The 18,973-nt window shown below is 44.1% G+C and overlaps 1 long non-coding RNA gene across 1 annotated transcript in view; it reads right to left on the bottom strand.

Annotated features, from left to right (window-relative positions):
* Window positions 1-13,114: 13,114 nt before the first annotated feature.
* The window catches only part of LOC144376390 (uncharacterized), a 46,563-nt gene continuing 40,704 nt past the window's right edge, over window positions 13,115-18,973 (bottom strand). The window contains exons 5-6 of the long non-coding RNA XR_013436831.1: window positions 18,709-18,778; window positions 13,115-13,793 (exon numbers count right to left, since the gene is read on the bottom strand). This is a non-coding gene — a long non-coding RNA (uncharacterized LOC144376390). The remainder of the gene's footprint in view (window positions 13,794-18,708; window positions 18,779-18,973) is intronic.

Genomic DNA, 18,973 nt, shown 5'->3' with positions numbered 1-18,973 from the left:
AAACAGAATACAGCTATATCCCAAGTGCTTCTGGATGGAAGATTCAGACTGGGGCTGCTCCACTCAGCTTTTCCTTGCAAGAAATGGGAGTGTCAGTTCTCCGGGAGGGACAGAGTCCCATTTCACTTGCCTTTTGCCCTCCTTGGCCAAGTGCAGCCCACACCTGCATTGGACCAGAGCCACGGTTGCCCTCATACCCTAAGTTCTGAGGATATTATGTAACAGGTATTGGCCAGACATTCTGGTTCGGCAGGTATGGCCTACAAGTTAAAAATTGTTCTAAAAATGCAGCGCAGCTGCCCAAACACACAGGCCTGGAGGGGGAGGCTGTGGGACAGAGGCCACAGCCAGCAGAGGGATGTATTTTCCACAGGGAAATTGGGCCCGAGCAAGCTCTAACTTCAAGGGAAACATCCAACTTGGGGATGTTTCCTGATCCTTGCTTCCCACGTAACTGCTCCCCAGAAACAGGTTTGGTGGCCTAACTTCCTCTCAACTATTTTCTCTAGAACTAACACAGTCTCCTGCCACCTCCACTGGCTTCCTTCCAGCCCTCCTGTGACTGCTCTGGCCTGTCCTCTGCATCATGTTGCAGTGTCCACCTGAGCTGTACCACGACTTGCTTTTGCATTATTTTGGTGTCTTCTATTTCCATCCTTTAGGCACTTCTATCCTCCTCCACTTCTTTTCTCTTCCTCCTCTCTTTTTCTTTCCCCCCTTTTCCTCTCACACCTCGGCTCCTCTCTACCCTCTAATTACAAGATGAGTTCTCCTTTCTCCCCTCCTTGGCCTCTGGCACCCCACCCTGAGCCTCCAGAAACTGGCCTTAGCAAATGGAAGCAGCCACTGTCCCCTCCATCTGCCACCAAAGGCAAACCCCTACACTTCCCATTCATTTATCCTGTGTCGCACAGAGAGGCTGGGAAAATCAAAACACATTGAAGGGACTTTAAAATGTTTTCTTCAGTTCATTCACTCGTTACATATTTATTCCGTATCAGTAATTTGCTGGGCATCATGGTGGTAAGTTCTGGGGTATATAAAGAGGAATAAAAGGGGCTGGGGTTATGGCTCGGTGGTAGAGAGCTTGCCTAGCATGGGTGAGGCACTGGGTTCGATCCTCAGCACCACATAAATATAAATAAAATTTTTTTTAAAAAAGAGGAATAAAAGACTTTTGCAGAGTGGCCCCCAAACCTGCTCAGCAGAATTATGTGGAGGGCTTCAAAATGGAGAAACGTTACTTCCACCCAGACCTACAGGGTCGACACTGCAAAGGTGGAGCCTTTGAGAGAATAAAAAATAAATACCTGACCGCAGAGTGGAATGGCATGCGAGGAAGGAGCTGGGGCGAGATAGGAACTGGAGGGCCAGGGGGGTCCTGGAGGGCAGAAGAGGAAGAGGGCAGAGATTGGCAGCAGGAAGCTAGGAGGCCTTTTCCTTCTGCTTTTTGCCTGACCCTGCCTAAGCACATCTGTCTCCAGTCTGACAAGTGAGGGATTCTTTTAAAAAGTAATAAAAAGATATCCAAAGGAAATATAGTAGCTACAACCATTTCTTCATGGTAAGTGGCTTTCCCCCTGAGTCAGGGTATTTTTATTGGGTATCATTCATAGATCAGCCTTTCCCTGTTGGTTTTGCCTAGAGAATCATCCCAAAAGTCAGGTGAGGTTTTTTGCTTTGTTCTTGGTGTGTGTGCAAATTAAAAACACAGGGCTTGCCTTCACTGACTAGAAATTTATTTATTTATTTATTTATTTATTTTATTTTTATTTTTATTTTTTAAAGAGTGAGAGAGAGGGAGAGAGTGGGAGAGAGAGAGAGAATTTTAATATTTATTTTTTACTATTTGGTGGACACAACATCTTAGTTTGTATGTGGTGCTGAGGATCAAACCCAGGCCGCACGCATGCTAGGCGAGCGCGCTACCGCTTGAGCCACATCCCCAGCCCTAGAAATTTAAATTTAAATTTATGAGCAATAAAAATTTTAAAAAAACACCAAATACCTACTGTCTCAAACTTAATTTTCATATATATATAATTTTTTTTTTTAAGTTTAGGAAGATCTTTCAAAGAGCCATAATCTGATAGGCTGCAATTCCTTCTTTCTACTTCAGTATCTTTTTCTCTTCTGTTGAATTTAAACTTAAAACAAATATTTGTAATTTTAAAATGTTAACAATGATTTCGTTTTCATTTGGCAATTATTTGAGTATCAGACATTGTTGATGGCAAGGACAGAGACCAAAACAGACAAAAATGCCACCTGATGAAGTTAAGTGTCAGCTGGGGAGGGAAATTAAGCCCCAAAACCCACATAGAATAAGAACACGGTTAGTATGGTGGATAATAACAAAATGTGAACAAGAGAAACCAAATCAAGACTTCTCATTAGAAGTGAGAGTAAAGAGCTGGGGTTGGAATTTTAGGTAAGGGGAATTTGGAAGGTCTCCTGAGAAGGTAACTGTAATATTCATCTCAGAAAAACTTAAAGGTAAGTAAGAGTAGAGAGAATAATAAAATAAATACCCACACATCTACTTTCCGGTTTCAAAAAATATTAACATTTTGCTAATTTGGTTTTATTTAATTCCCCCCACCCCCCACCCTGCTTCTTTTATTTTGTTTTATATTTTTTGTATTTTAAAAAAAAGATCGGAGAGAACTCTTGTGTCACATTGGTCAGTACTGATTTGTTCCAATTGTAACTTAAAACAAAACAAAACAAACAAACAAACAAAACCCCCACCACACCACCTTATGCCAGACAAAGTTAACAAGAAGCTGCCACATTAGCAATGATACAAAGATGCAAAGTCTCTCACAGAGTTGCCCACCTAATTCTGAAGAAAAAGCATAAATTGGCCCACTCTGGGTAGCAACAGAGCCCTAAAGAATTAAAAAGCTAAATACAAATATATATATATATATATATATATATATATTTGTTTGCCTCTAACAGCAAAAACAAGCAAACAAAATGTCTAGCGATAGGATAATGAATAAACAATGTCAGTATCTCAACTGGACGGAAAACTGGGCTGCCTTTAAAAGTACTTATGAAGGCCATAGGTAGGCATGAACGTTTATTATCAAATTGTTATGTGATAGTGCAAAATGTGAAATAGATTCCTGTGATTACCACTAAATAAATTAGCATGTCTCTGAACAAACAGGAAGGACTAGACAGAAAGAAGATAGCATCTTTGGGCTAGAACACTGGGATTCTGAAGACTCATTTTTTCTTTTAAAGTTTCTCTTAGGACCTTTATATTGTTTTATAGAAATTATTTATAAGGAGAAGTCAGGATGTGGGTTGAAATTTGGAGCCACATGGAAAATATGCCCACACACCATCATCTCCTTCTCTTGAAGTCCTGCCCGGGCCTCCAGCCCCCTGCTGGGGCCCTCTCTGCCCACACAGCAGGGGATTTGGAAGGGAGCCCCTGAGGGCAATGCCAGGCTGATTAGCCAGGAGCAGGCCCTGGAGCCCAGACTCTGTAGAATCAACCAGGCCAGCTGCCCACCCTTTCTGAGCTCACCTACTGCCAAGCTCTTTGCCTAATTCATCTCAATTTAATCCTCAGGAGGGTTCAATGAGGTCAGTGTTCTTGTCTCCATTATCCAGATTTGAGAGTTGGGTAACTTGCCCAAGGTCTCACAGTGGGTAGAGAGCAGACCCAAATCCAAGCCTCAGCTCTTTACCTCTGTGCCCCACTACTGAGCTGGGTTCTCCAGTCAGCTCTGTCACGAGGCTTATTGTGCCATTGAGCAAGCTTCTTAGGCTCTCCGGTCTCTTTATTCATTCTTAGGTAGCAAGGTCAGGGGCACCTAGAGAAGAACATGGTTCCCTAGATTTGTTCTCAAGAGTTCCTCATGGGTCTAAATTGTGCAGAGGATTGTGGGATCATCACGTCTATTGACTTGCCTATCCATCCATCTACCCATCCATCCATCCACCCACCTACCCACCTACCCATCCCTCCATCCATCCAATACAAATCCACAGAGCACCCTCTATGTGCCAAGCTCTGTGCTATCGCTGAGGATATGGGTAAAAAGTCATAGCCCCTGTCAAACACAGGGAGGCATCAGTGGAGAAATATAATGAAATATCCTTTCCCTCTAATGTCACCTGCTCAGAGAGGACACGCTGGACCATGTTATCTAAAGTATCTCTTCAAATTCATTCACTCTCCTAGCACCTTACTGTTTCTTCATATATTTATCATGGCTTGAAATTTTCTTAGTTATTGTATTCTTAGTTACATATTCTCTTTTATATTAGTTATTTATAAGAAAAAGTTGGGATTTTTTCTTGCCCACCTCTATACTTCCCAGAGCTTAGCACCAAGTAAATACTGCAAGGATGTTTCCTGTTTACTGAGCCATTTGAATAAATGAAAGTGTTTCAGGCACCGTGGTGGACACCTGTACAGCCCAGCAGACAGGGACCCAGGGGAATGATTTCAGAAGGAAGAGAAGGGGTTGCAGAGTTGCACCTGAGGTAGTTTGGGAAAGAGAGGGAAACGTACTTTTGTTGGCAATAGGTCATGAAAACATTCAAGACTCTTCAACTCTGAAGAGAGGTGAGTGGGATGATGTGGCAGCCATCACAAGGGCTGGAGTCAGAGAGCCTGGCCCAGCTCTAACTTCACAAAGGACCCAGAACCAGAGGTCCTAGGCTGGAGGGGGCCCAGAGCTCATCTAGGTCAACACTTCATGTCTTCAGCTCCTGAATTTGCCAGGAAGCAAGCATGGTGACTGGCTTGTGGCTTTAGTTTTCATCAGTTTCAAAGTGACGTAGTTTTAAAAGACTATATTCTTTGTGTGGCACATGCCTGTATCCCCAGAGACTTGAAAGACTAAGGTAGGATGACTGCAAGTTTGAAATTGGCCTGGGCAACTTAGTGAAACCCTGTCTCAAAATAAAAAACAAAACAAGGACTGGTGATGTAGCTCAATGGTAGAATACCCTTGAGTTCAATCCCCAGTGCTGGGGAAAAAAAAAAAAGTCCTGTCAAGTGTGGTAAGTGTGGTAGAACCCAGCTACTCAGGGGGCTGAGGTAGAAGGATTGCTTGAGCCCAGGAGTTTGAAGCCAACATGGTGACATAGCAAAATCTCATCTTTAAAAAAAAATTGCATTCTAATCAAACTAGCAATTTTTCTCCTATTATTTGACCTAAGTAAATATGACAAGATAAGGACAAAGATGAAGGCAGGTATGTTTGTTACAGCACTGATTATAATCACAAAAGGTTGGAATAAAGCCAGGGATTATGGTGCATGTCTGTAATCCCAGTGACAGGGAGGCTATGGCAGGAGGATAGCAAGTTTGAGACTCGTCTCAACAATTTAGTGATTTAGTGAGACCTTGTCTCAAAAAAAAAAAAAAAGGACTGATGATGTACCTCATTTGTAAAGTGATAAAGTACTCTGTGGTCAGTTCCCAATAACAACTAAAAAAAAAAGGTTGGAAGAAGTCGTGTTTAGGGGCTGGGGATGTGGCTCAAGCGGTAGCGCGCTCGCCTGGTATGCGTGCAACCCGGGTTCGATCCTCAGCACCACATACCAACAAAGATGTTGTGTCCGCCGAGAACTGAAAAATAAATATTAAAAATTCTCTCTCTCTCTCTCCTCTCTCACTCTCTCTTTAAAAAAAAAAAAAAAGAAGTCGTGTTTAACCATGCAAGGGTAGTTAAATAACGATTGATCCATATAATGGAATGATATGTGCTATTAAAAATATATATACATAGACCTACGTGCTCGTAATCTTGAAAAGGGATTGATGTAGTATGAAAAAACATATTCCCAAACAGAGTTTGTGATATTATTTAATTTTGACAATTTTATATTTTAGTAGACAAAAAATAAACCAGCTATCTGCTAGGTGAGCCTACAGGTGATTTTTCTCCCTTTTTGCTTATTTTTACCCTTAATTTTCTGCAATGAATATAAATGACGTGGATAGTAAAAATGAAACACAAATATGCATAAATAAGAGCTAAACTAAAGCTGGACATGATGAAGCATGCCTGTAATTCCAGCAACTTGGAAGGCTGCAGCAGGAGGATTGCAGATTTGAGGCCAGCCTCAGTATTTAACTATACTCTCAGCAATTTTGCAAGACCCTCTCTCAAAATAAAAAAGGCTGCAGATGTAGCTGAGTGGTGAAGTATCCCTGGGTTCAATCCCCAGTTTTTTTTTAAAAAAAAGCCACAAAAATAAACTAAATTATACTCCCAAATTGGGATTAGAATGTTCCACCTAGCAGATACGAGTCAAACTAAGGGAAAAGCAGATTCAGTTCCAGCAAGCAAGACCCCTGGGGCAGAAGCTTCCCTTACCCATCCATCCTCATGGGAAATGAGAACCTCTCCAAATATGGATGGAAACCCAGCCAATTACCTCTAATCTACTTAGTGTCTGTTCAATGTACTCAAGGTTGAGCTGCCAGGCCTAAGGATAATAGGGTTAGAAACAGGAAATTGATTTCAGGGGCATCAGAGTGAGGCAGAGATCAACTGCACCACCCCGACCTCCAAGCAAGTGTCAGCTCTTCTAGGTGCTGAGGGGTCTGTCACCCATGAGGACAAAGGGATGGCATGGCAGAGTTTCCTGCCTGGGCACCCCTTTCTAGTCAATCCCCATTCAGGAAGTTCTTCCTTACATCAATGTAAAATTTCTGCTACGATAATGATAAATATAATAATTTTTATTGTTTTTTTCTCTACAGAGCACTTGAAATTTATATAACCCACTCATTTCCTTTCTTTTTTTGTGCTACTAAGGACTGAACCCGAGGGGGCTCTACCACTGAGATGCATCCCCAGCCCTTTTTATTTTTATTTTGAGACAGGGTCTCACTAAGCTGCTGAGACTGGCCTCAAATGTGCGATCCTCCCATGTTGTGGGGATAACAGGCAAGCACCATCATGCCCAGCAAATCTGTTCATTTCTTAATGTTTTTTTCTCCTATGTTTTTTTTTTCCTACACTTCATTTCACATGTAGGTGTAATTAGCATCACTGTTTCCTTCCTTTCACTTTTTTTTTTTTTTTTGTACCCTGGGTTGAACCAGGGGCACTTAACCTCTGAGCCACATCCTCAGCCTTTTTAGTATTTTATTCTATTTATTTATTTTTTGGTACCCAGTATTGAAGCCAGGGGCGTTTAACCACTGAGCCCCATCACCAGCCCTTTTTTGTATTGTATTTAGAGCCAGGGTCTCACTGAATTTCTTAGGGCCTCACTAAATTGCTGAGGCTGGTTTTGAACTTGCCAGTGCACCCAGCCCTTTATATTTTATTTTAGCACAGAGTCTCACTAAATTGCTTATCTCGGAGAGAAGTGTTCTTCATCTGTGGAGCACAGACTTTCACTGGGAGGAGAAAGACAGAAACTTGGCATGGAGACTTTGAGAGCCTCTGTAATCATGCTTTTTGTTAACATAATCACACCAAGGGAACAGCAACCACACCGCCACAGTTTACACTGGATATAACAGGCCTTGTACCATTTCTATTTTTTTCTTTTTCTTTTTCTTTTTTTGGGTACTGGGGATTAAACCTCGAGGCACTCAGCCACTGAGCCATATCCCCAGCCCTACTTTATATTTTATTTACAGACAGGGTCTCACTGAGTTGCTTAGCACCTCACTTTTGCTGAGGCTGGCTTTGAACTCACGTTCCTCCTGCCTCAGGCTCCTGAACTGCTGGGATTACAGGTGTGTGCCCCGTGCTGGTGCCCTGCACCATTACTATCAGCAGGTGCTGCCTCTACACAAACCTCTTGGCATCTCCCTCTCTTGAAGTTCCAACCAGACAATCACCATTTTGCTTGGCCTTGTTGCTGGTAACGTACATGCTAAATGATGGTTCTGACTGGTTGCCCCCTTGCCAATCTGTGTGTGTGTGTGTGTGTGTGTGTGTGTGTGTGTGTGTGTGTTACTGGGGATGGAACCCAGGGCTGTTCTACCACTGAATTACATCCCCAACCCTTTTATTTTTTATTTTAAGATAGGGTCTCACTAAGTTGCTGAGGGTTTAAGCACGTTCAAGAACAATGGTGAAGTGCCTGATTCCTGGAGGCCAGTCCAAATTGTGGCCCCTTCTTCAGGACTGTGGCCAAAGACTCAAGGCAGGGAAGTTTCTGGACCTGAAGGGTGAGGAGCCCTTCACTCAGTCCTGAGAAGTCACAGTGAAGTGGGGTGAGGGAGGCCTGTGGGGCCCGGCGGAGCTTCCGTGAGAGTCACTGCTCGCCGCCCTGCCCTTCTTGTCTTGCTTCACTGCACTTCAGCAAGCCCGGCCCTGCCATGCATGAGGCAGAAGCAGAGAGAAAGACTCAGGAAAATGTGGAGTCCCCTGCAGCTCTCTTCAGTCAGGGGTCCCCTTAGACACCTCCCCAGGTACCCGAGGGATATCCACTGCCCCTTGCACCCCTGCTTGCACATGTCCTCCTGCCCCCAGCTGTTCTGTTCTGGTTGGGGCTGGGTGGGGAAGGGAGTGGTCACTGGACCCACTTGGTGCAGAGAAGGGCAGTTCCCTGAGCTGAACACAGAGAAAGAGAGACAGCGATTCCCTATTGCTGGGCCTTCTGCCAAGGGGAAAAGTGCCCCAAGAATGAGGACAACAGGGCTGGGCTGTGGCTCAAGGATAGAGCACTTGCTGCCTGGCATTTGCAAAGCTCTGGGCTTGATCCCCTGCACCAGGGGAAAAAAAGAGAGAGAGAGAGAGAGAGAGAGAGAGAGAGAGAGAGAGAGAGAGCGCGCAGGGAACAACATCCTTCTGAGGTAGGCAGGTGACAGTGGTCCCAGCTCCTGTGGGAGGGCCAAGGCCCCATGTAGTGAAGTGAGGTGGACAGGATGCCATCACCTCTTCCCCTCCCCCTTGGTTGGGAAGCACATCACAGACCCCTTTCCCAGCCAAGTTGAAGGCCCCTTTGAGGATATCTAACCCCAACCCCTGTCTTACACTGACAGGATTGAGGCCCAGGCAGAAGGATCCTTCCATCTCACAGCCAGCTGCACTGTAGGCTCTGATGAAGCCTCACCTCTGAATTTTTCCCTCTTCAAAATCCACACTGTACATCCAAGGTGCACCAAAAATCAAGGTCAAGGCCCACCCCTATCCCCCATGCTGACCCATTCTCTATAATGTTCTGTAGTTTTAGATTCTATAAACAAGCCAAGCCGTCCTGTTTATTCTTGTCCAGAGGGGCTTATCACAGAGGTAATCACATTCTCCCAAGATTAAATAAAAACAGTCATACTTCCAGATATTCATTCATTTATTTATTATTTATACCACACCCGTGTCCAAAAAAGTATTCAAGGTGGTTCACCATAAAAGCCACACACAACAAAACTTTTCAAAAGCTAAGAAACATCCAGATGGTAAAAAACCTTTCATGATTCTATGACTGATGGGAGGAGTTTTTTGTGTGTGTGTTTTTGTTTTTAAAGGACAAAAGAGATCTTTAGCCTCGGGTACTTGAGAAGTCAGGTCTTGAGTGTGGACATTTAAAGGTGCCTGGTTAGATTGGGTAATTAAAACTAGAGCATCTGATAGAATACAGGGACAGATACCAAGGGCAGGGAAGGAGGCCAAGAGCAGGCTCAAGAGTCCACACTCAGAAGTTCACTCCTCATCTTACTCCAATTTCTGTTGCTATCAAGGAATACCTGACACTATATAGTTTAAGGAGGAAAAAGGTTTGATTTGTTTGGCTCATGGTGCTGGAGGCTGGAAAGTTTCAACAGGATAATGCTGGCAAGGGTATCCTGCTGCTTCAACTCATTGTGGAGAGCAGCCGGACAAACAGGTGTGTGCAAATGAGGCAAACACAAGGGGTGACTGTATCACAACAGAGAGACGTCCACTGCCCCTTGCATTCCTGCTTGCAGAAGTCCTCCTGTCCCCATCTGTTCTGTTCTGGTTGGGGCTGGGTGGGGAAGGGAATGGTCATTGGACCCACATGGTGCAGAGATGGGAAGTCCCCTGAGCGAACACAGAGGACTGATAGTGATTCCCAGCGGGGCCTCCTGCCAAGGGAAAAGGAGCCCCAAGAGCGAGGACCCCAGGGCTGGGCTGTGGCTCAGTGGCAATCACCACCTGCTCTGGTGATAACTCTGATCCTGCAATCTGAGAACTCATTCCTGCCAGATAGGCATTAATCCTTCTTCATGACATCATCACCTCCTAGAGGCCCCACCTTCCAGCATCAACAAAATGACAATTTCAGCATGAGTTTAGTTTCAGAGAGGATAAAGCATATTGTCTATTCAAGCAACTGTAATGAGAACTTACTGTATGCGGAGCTCTCTGAGGGGATGATTAAGACATAACCCCTGACTTCAAAGAAGCAAGGAAGCCCGAGCCCTGCAGTGGGCCCTGTGGATACATCCCAACCACGGAGGGTACATGGGGTGTAGCGTCTCAAATTTCCTCATCCTCACTGGTCTCCCAAGTCCTTGGCTGCTTGAGCATGGAGCATTCCCGGAGTCACCTCTGCCGCCTTCCTAGTTACCTACACTGCCAGATGTCCTGGCCTGGCCCTGGTTGAGGGCCAGCCTTCTGCAGGGCCTCTGCCGTGCTCCCCATGACAGAAGCTGCAGCTCTGCCTGCTCTGCCTCCTGACCCTTCAGGCCTGGGTGAAGCAGGGGCCATAAGATCTGGCTCTGGAAAGAGCCAGGGGATATGGCCAAGAGTATGGTGGGTTAATTTTGGTGGAGGAACCTTATCCACGAGAGATGGAGTGCGGGGCAGAGAGCCAGCAGATAGGCGAGGTTTCCTGAGATGCACATGACTCCATAGTCAGCTGTGTCTCTTCACATCCTTCCCCATCTTACTTCCCCTTTTCCTTTATTCTCCTGGCCCTGGATTATAAATCCCAATAAAGTGCTAGCACGGAAAAATGACTCAGGCTCCGTTTTTTTAAGGTAGTACTTCTCAGACTTTTAGCTGCATATGAATCACCTGGAGAACTTGAAAACATGCAGATTCTGATTTATAAGTACAGAGTAAGGCCTGAGATTCTGCATGTTTAGCAAGTTCTCAGTTGATGCAAGTCTGTTGGTCCATGGGCCTCAAGGTAGCAAGGTTCAAGGAAAACTCAGTTAAAACTGGTACCCAGCTGGGCGCAGTGGTGCATGCCTGTAATCCCAGCAACTCGGCAGTCTGAGGCAGGAGGATCAAAGTTCAAAGCCAGCCTCAGCAACTTAGCAAGGTGCTAAGCAACTCAGTGAGACCCTATCTCAAAATAAAACATAAAAAAGTGCTAGGGATGTGGCCCAGTGGTTAAGTGCCCCCTCCTACACACACACACACACACAATCTGGTACCCAAAATCCACTCCCCCTTAACTCTCTACAATAGAATCATGATTTCATGGTTGCAATATACCTAGCCTCAGGGATGATTCATGATTTGTTTAATTAATTATGACAGTCCCATTTCCCTTTGTCAATGATTATCCTTGGTTGGTGGGCCCATGACCTGGTGCTGGCCAATCATATGGAAGCAAATCTCTGCTGGATGTTTCTGGAAAAGGTTTTCCTTCTTGACAAAAGAGACATTCCTGATTAAAACTTCCCTTTCCCCAACCTCTTTCTTCTTTCTTGGATGCTAAAGGGGAAGGATGTGGCGCTCAAGCTACACCCTCTATCTGGTGGCCAGAAGGCAAAATGCAGCCTACACACTCAGGAAGACATAGGGAAGGGGACTAGATCCTTGGTGGCAGAGTTGAGCCATTGAACTACCCTGAAGAGTCCACTCCCAGTTGACTAAGGGGTGATTAAATGTTCTATCGTTGAAGCCACTGTTAGTGAGATGCTCTGTTCACTTGTACCTGAATTCATCCAAACTAATAAGACAATAGCTCTGAAAACTGTGCTCAGCCCCCGGCACAGTGGAAGCACAAATTATGGATGATTTGTTTTGCTCAGATGGGTCACAAAAGCTGCTTCAGGAAGTGCTGCCCTCGCCTCCAAAGAGAGTCTTGGAGAATGAGTTGGAGTTTGCCAGGCAGGGAAGGGAAAGGGGCACCTCTGGGTTTAAGTGGCACAGGCACAGGAAAAGGCATGGGCAACAGGGAAGGTGCAGTTGGGAAGGCCCACGGAGAGCTGAGAGGCAAGGAGCCATCTGGAGAGGTAAGTAGAACCAGGGGCCAGGGAGCCATGGTAGGAAGTATGGACTAGGATGAGTGGGCAGTAGGGAACTGGGCAGGGGTTTGAGGGGCTGGAATCCAGAACAGAAGACATCAAGCAGGTTACACAATATCAAGGTGACTGGGCCACATGAAGAAAGGTGAATGTTGGGGATAAGTTGAAGGGACCATATCCACCAAGAGGGATTCTGAATAAGTACAAGGACTTGTGTGCCAAACAATTTCTCTCCATTCTTTGGACTCCTTGTTTTGCAGGAAAACAGTCACCCCTTTCTGCACCAATCACACAGAACATCCCAAGCTGTTAAGAAAAGCCTGCCAAAGATCAGAAGTCCTCAAAAACAACACACCTGCAACCCTAGCAGCCAGTCATACCACTGGCCCCAGCAGGAGGATTGCAATGTTGAAGTTGGCCTCAGCAACTTAGGGGGATCCCATCTCAAAATAAAGAGAAGCGGGGACTGAAAATATAGCTCAATGGTAAAGCAACACTGAATTCAATCCCCAATACCAAGACACACACACCCCACACATGCAAAATGCTAGCACTTCAGAACATCTGGCTAGACTCTTGGTGTAGATAGCTTTCTCATCTCATGATACAGATGATAAAGCCAAGGCCCAAAGAACAGTTGTGACCTGACCAGGCCACATAGCTAAATAGAGAAAGAGCAGGACTGGAACCCAGTCATCCTGATCTGAAAAGTGAAATTCAGCCTCAACACCCTCAGCTCCTCCTGGAACCACAGATGGCAGTGGATCAAAGAGAACAAACAAGAAAACCTTGGGCCCAACAGGCTAACATGGCCCCATGCCCCCTAAGGGAGAGAAGATGGATCAACAGTGTTTGAAGCCCAATAGGACCTGTCCTCCAGAGTGAGGAAATTAGAGATAAAATTCCTCAAGTCCATACTGATTACTTATAATACCCTTTCAGAACTCCTAAGAAACTAAACGTTTATTTAAAAATAAATAAATACAAACTTTGAAGTTGTTTGAAGATAAAAGGTATGTCATGGTGAGGGGAAGAAGGCTTACAAGCATTTTGAAACAAACTTTGGAGAGCTCATCACAGTTTGGAAGAATTCTGATAATAGATCATAGACATGGTGTAACCAGCTACCAAGATAACATTCTCCAGCCTCAGAGTCTCTCAAGACTGCTCACGTTACATAACCTTTAAGTATGCTACTACTGGGGTGTATTAAAAACCAGGTGGTGCACGCCTGTAATCACAGCGGCTAGGGAGGCTGAGGCAGGAGGATCGCCGAGTTCAAAGCCAGTCTCAGCCAAAGTGAGGTGCTAAGCAACTCAGTAAGACCCTGTCTCTAAATAAAATACAAAAATACAAAAAGGGCTAGGGATGTGGATCAGTGGTTGAGTGCCCCTGAGTTCAATCCACAGTACAAAAAAAAAAAAAAAAGAAGAAGAAGAAGAAGAAGAAGAAAACCAGGTGATGTCCTTTCTGCTTCCTGGTGCCATGTCTTGAATGTCTTGAGCCACTTTCCTCCACCACACTCTTCTACTATGATGTTCTGTCACACCACTGGCCCATAGCAATGGAATCGGCCATTTATGGACTAAGACTTCTAAGACCATGAGCCCCAAATAAGCTTTTCCTCCTGTAAAAAAAAAAAAAAAGTAGGTGGCCTGGGTCCAAATACCAGTTTTATGACCGACCCGCTTAAGCAAGTTACCTAGCCTCTCTGTGCTTTGGTTTCCTTATCTATAAATAAGACAGGGTAGGCACCTGCTCATAGGGCTGTTGTGGAGATTGAAGGAGGGTACGGAGTACAGAGCACAGTTGTACTTTGGTGATGTTAACTATCATTGTTAGTTCCATACCTCTCCATGGGGACAAATAGCCAAGCCCTGTCCAGCACAACTGGGTCTCCTCACCTTTGGGTCATGTACCTTTGAATAGATAGCATAGACCCTTGCTTGTAAGTATGGTCCCTGAATCAGCAATAACTCTCACCTGGGAGACAGGAAGATGGGGCTACCCAACTGAAACAGAATCCTCATTTTAACAAGATCCCTAAGGAATCGTGAAACATTAATTTTTGAGGAGCACTGGAATAGAGCTCTGAACTGGACACTGAAGGCATTTCTATGTGGAGGGGATTTGGTTCCTTTGCATCCATAAACACTCTGCCCGCCTGCCTGCTGGAGATACCTGGTCCCAGGGCCGGTGTTCCCTGATTTCTGTTTCCTGCAGGACTTGGGGTCTGGATGTCACTTCCATTTCCCTGTCTCTTGAAATGCCTTGCCCTAGGCTACTGAGAATAGGACGTGGGGGTGCATTTCTATGGCGCTTCCCCCCACTGACTTGTACAAAACCCCGTGACCTATAGAGCCAGAAGCAGCTTCCCCAGAAGCCATCTAAAAGCCAGCACAGCCTGCTGGACACAGTCATGGGGCTAGCTGTGGGAATGACTAATCCTCAGCACCAGGTTCTGAGAAGCTGAGATCATCTAAAAATTTTCAGCAAAGCAGAGGAGGAACCATTCATTTGTTGATTCTTCCCAATAATATTTTCTTAAAAAAAATAAGTGAACAATACTTAACTGGTTCCAATGGTTCCATTTGTTCCTAAAGTCAGGAAAGCCTGGGTGTTGTCACTATTTTTGTAACTTTAACCTAATCACTTTCCATCTCAAGGCTCTTGTGGGAGTCCATGTAAAGGGAGAGAAGCTCTCTAAGTCTTTCCTCTCTGCTCAGGGGTAAACATGCCTAAATCAGTAAATGAAAGTCACATTAAGAAGGATCTGGAAGGCTGAGCTGGGAAATTCAGACTTGGTGCTCTAAGTTTGTGCTAAACCACTAACCATACGAGCCCTCGAAATGTGCTGCAAGTATAGAAGACATGGCTGATTATGAAGATGTTTTTATGACAAAAGGAATATAAAATATCACATTAATATGTTGATTATCTGTTGAAATGAAAATATTTTGATATGTTGAGTGAAATCACATACTTTATTAAAATTAATTTTACCAATTGGGCATGGTGGCACATGCCTGTAATCCCAGCTGCTCTAGAGGCTGAGGCAGGAGGATCACAAGTACAAAGCCAGCCACAGCAATGGTGAAACACAAAGCAACTTAGTGAGACCCTGTCTCTAAATAAAATATAAAATGTGGCTGGGGATGTGGCTCAGTGGTCGAGTACCTCTGAGTTCAATACATAGTACCAAAAAAAAAAAAAACGTGATTTTACCTGTCTCTTCTTGGGTTTTGTTTTTAAATTTGAAGCCTTAAAATTATATTTGTGGCTTGTGTTACACATCTATTGAACACTGCTTCAGAGCTGTTCAATCTCTCAAAGAGAGGAAGGGTGGAACTAAGGTTTAGTTTATCCATGAGTATTGTTCTATTGAAACCACTCCCAAATTTAACCATTAAGAAAAAAATCCACTGGAAATATGTGAGGACAAATTCTACAAATACTTATTCTCTTTTCCCCACCCCACCCACTCTTTTTTTTTTTTGAGGTGGAGTCTTGCTATGTTGCCCAGGTTGGTCTTAAATTCCTGGGCTTGCCTGGTGGCACACGACTATAATCCTAGTGGCTCCAGAGGCTGAGATTACAATCCAGAGGAGGATTGCGAGTTCAAAGACAGCCTCAGCAGAATGCAAGGCACTTAACAACTTAGTGAGACCTTGTCTTTAAATAAAATACAAAAAAAAAATAGGCTGGGGATGTGTCTCAGTGATTGAGTGCCCCTGAGTTCAATCACCCATACACCCCCCCCCAAAAAAAATTTTCTGGATTTAAACAATCCTGCCTCAGTCATCCAAATAGCTGGAACTACAGGCATGGGACATCATGCTTGGCTATACAGATGTTTTAATGCAAGTTCCAGATTTTGCCTGAACTTCTTAAAAATGTCAGTGTTTTAATGTGTAACCTATTGTTCTGTCTTTGGGGCATGACTTGTTAAGCCCAGTTGGTTGAAAACCAAGGGCATGTCTTTGTGGTGTAAGGATAATTCTGCAGGTCCTACTTTAATCACCTGGCAGAAAAATAAATAAAGACCTAAGTAAAGAGACATGTTAATCCAAGAATGATGTTGCAATAAATCTTCCTGATACAGCAAATTCTCCCTAAGGGACAGAAGGCAAAGCTTGTGTGGCAGAAGTATAGCAGACAAGCAAGTCACCAAGCCATGCCTCTGTGGCTCGACTTCTTCTTACGAACTTCCCTGCAGAAGCCCAGCAATCATTTGCCATGTGGATTTTGGTAAAGTATTTCCTTCTTGATCTCCAGGCTGACTTGCAGTCAGATGCCAGCCTGGGAGACCTGGCTTCCATGCCTCTTTTCTCTCACACTTGTTCAGCTCTTATTCTGACCAGGCGCCTGTCTGGGCTGGGTGCCAAGGTGGCAGTCAGAGTATATGAGGACAAGAGAGGAAGACATTTGCTGAGCTTCAGCTTCAGGCCTCCTATGGTCTTGGCTGCAAGCCCATGCCCACCTATAGCCCAGCAGATTCCGAGTAGCTTAACTCTCAGGTTCTGCTAAATCCTGCCCAGCTCTTTGCACCCTTGACTGTGAGAGTGGGACAATATGAATAGGATTGCTTCTGCCACTGCTGGGGACCATGTCTTTAACTATGTCCCATAGGACATGAGGACTGCATGGCCTGTGCCCTTTGAGTTGCTTGGGCAATCCCCTCAGTGTTTTGGAGAGGAACCAAACTTCCTTATGCTAAAATCATGATACAAAGAAACAAGTCCTCAAAAAGCTTTAGAATTGAAGATGCATGGAGATTATATTTTTGGAATAAAAAATTAAGACATAGAATCAGATGAGACAGGCATGTTCATGGTGTTGAGGCTCTCTCTGCTCATTCCAGAGGTCATTTGCTCCAGTCTCCACTGGGCCCCATTCTCCATCCACCTCAGTCACCAAGCACTTAAACTTTTATTAAGACTCCTGGCCAGGATCGGTGGTGCACACCTGTAATCCCAATGGCTCGGGAGGCTGAGACAGAAGAATCGTGAGTTCAAAGCTGGCCTCAGCAATTTAGGGAGGCGCTAAGCAACTCAGTGAAACCCTGTCTTTAAATAAAATACAAAATAGAGCTGGGGATGTGGCTCAGTAGTTGAGTGCCCCTGAGTTCAATCCCTGATACTCTCCCCACCAAAAAAAGAATTCCTGTTTTCAGTACAGCTGAGTAAGGGCCTAGTGAGTTTCCTAAGTTGGTGTCTCCTATTGAAAAATGGAAGTTGGCTATCCACTGCTAAGGAGCATTTTTGCTAAAAAAAAGAGAAAAATGTCTTCATTGAGATGGTTTCTGCTCCCAGGTGTCCACCCCCAGCATCCTGCCCCAGGCTGAGTCCTGCAGCTGTCTTCATGGGAGGGAAGGTTTACTGTGGGAGGTGTTTTGAAATAAAAAGCTCCTGCCTCAGAGCCAGGGAGTGGGAAGAATAGAAGAAATAACTTGGGAATTTTTTTGTATTTGCTGAGTTGCTTTGTGGCCTAAAACATGATCTATTTTGAGAAGGTTCTGTAAACCACTGAGAAGAAAATATATTCAGCTGTTGTTGATTGAAATATTCTGTCGATGTTTGTTAAGTCCATTTGATCTATAACATCTTTCAGATCCTGAGTTTATAAACTATCTCCCACCAATAAATAGGTCATGGGTGAGAGAGGTGTGTTGAAATCACCCAGTATTATTGTCCTGGGGTCCACTTGAGATTTTAGTTAGAATAGCATCTCTTTTATTTAACTAGTTGCACTCATGTTTGGAGCATAAATATTCATTATTGTTATATCTTCTTGTTTCCTTTACCAGTGTGAAGTGACCTTCTTTGTCTCTTCTAATTAATGTTGGCTTGAAGTTTACTTTGTCAGATAGATATGAGAGTAGCTACTCCTGCTTGTTTGGGGGCCTCCATTCACATTGTATGTCAGTGTCTATCTTTTCACTTTCATCCTGTGGCTGTCTTTGCCTATAAGGTGAAGATGTTTCATTGATCCTTTAATTCTCATTGCAAACATTTCATTGATCCTTTCTCATTTTTAAATTCTCAGTTTCATTGATTTTGGCTCTGATCTTAAATATTTCCTTCCTTCTACTCCTTTTGGAATGGGTTTGATGTTGCTTTTTTTTTTTTTTTTTGTATTGGAGATTCAACTCAGGGGCACTTTTTCACTGATCCACATCCTCAGCCTTTTTTATTTTTTACTTTGAGACAGGATCTCAGTAAGTTGCTTAGGGTCTTACTAAATTGCAGAAGCTGGTCTTGAACTTGTGATCCTCCTGACTCAGCCTCCCCAGCTGCTGGGATTATAGGTGTGGGCCACCATACCTGGTGGTTTGTTCTTCTTTTTTAAGGGCCTTGAGATGTATCATTAGGTTGTTTATTTGGGATCTTTCTGGTTTTCTTATGTAGGCATTCATAGCTATGAACTTTCCTCTTAGAACTGCCTTCATGGTGTCCTAGAGGTTCTGATATGTTGTATCAGTACTCTCATTTGAGCCTAAGAGTTTTGAGCTGGGGATGTGGCTCAAGCGGTAGTGTGCTCACCTGGCATGCATGTGGCCCGGGTTCGATCCTCAGTACCACATACAAACAAAGATGTTGTGTCCACCAAAAACTAAAAAAAAAAAAAAATGAATATTAAAAAAAATTCTCTCTCTCTTGAGTCTAAGAGTTTTTAAATTTCTCTTTTGATTTCTTCTGTCACCCATTCATCATTCAAAAGTATATTGTTTAATCTCAATGTGTTTATTTTTGCTGGGGGTGGCTGTCAATTTATTATTTTATATCAATATTTTTTGTATTTGCTAAG

This window comes from Ictidomys tridecemlineatus, chromosome 3, assembly GCF_052094955.1.
Source record: "Ictidomys tridecemlineatus isolate mIctTri1 chromosome 3, mIctTri1.hap1, whole genome shotgun sequence".
In the NCBI taxonomy this organism is placed as follows: Eukaryota; Metazoa; Chordata; class Mammalia; order Rodentia; family Sciuridae; genus Ictidomys; species Ictidomys tridecemlineatus.
The sequence above is the reverse complement of the archived record's forward strand: the minus strand, read 5'-3'. Positions and strand labels throughout refer to the sequence as shown.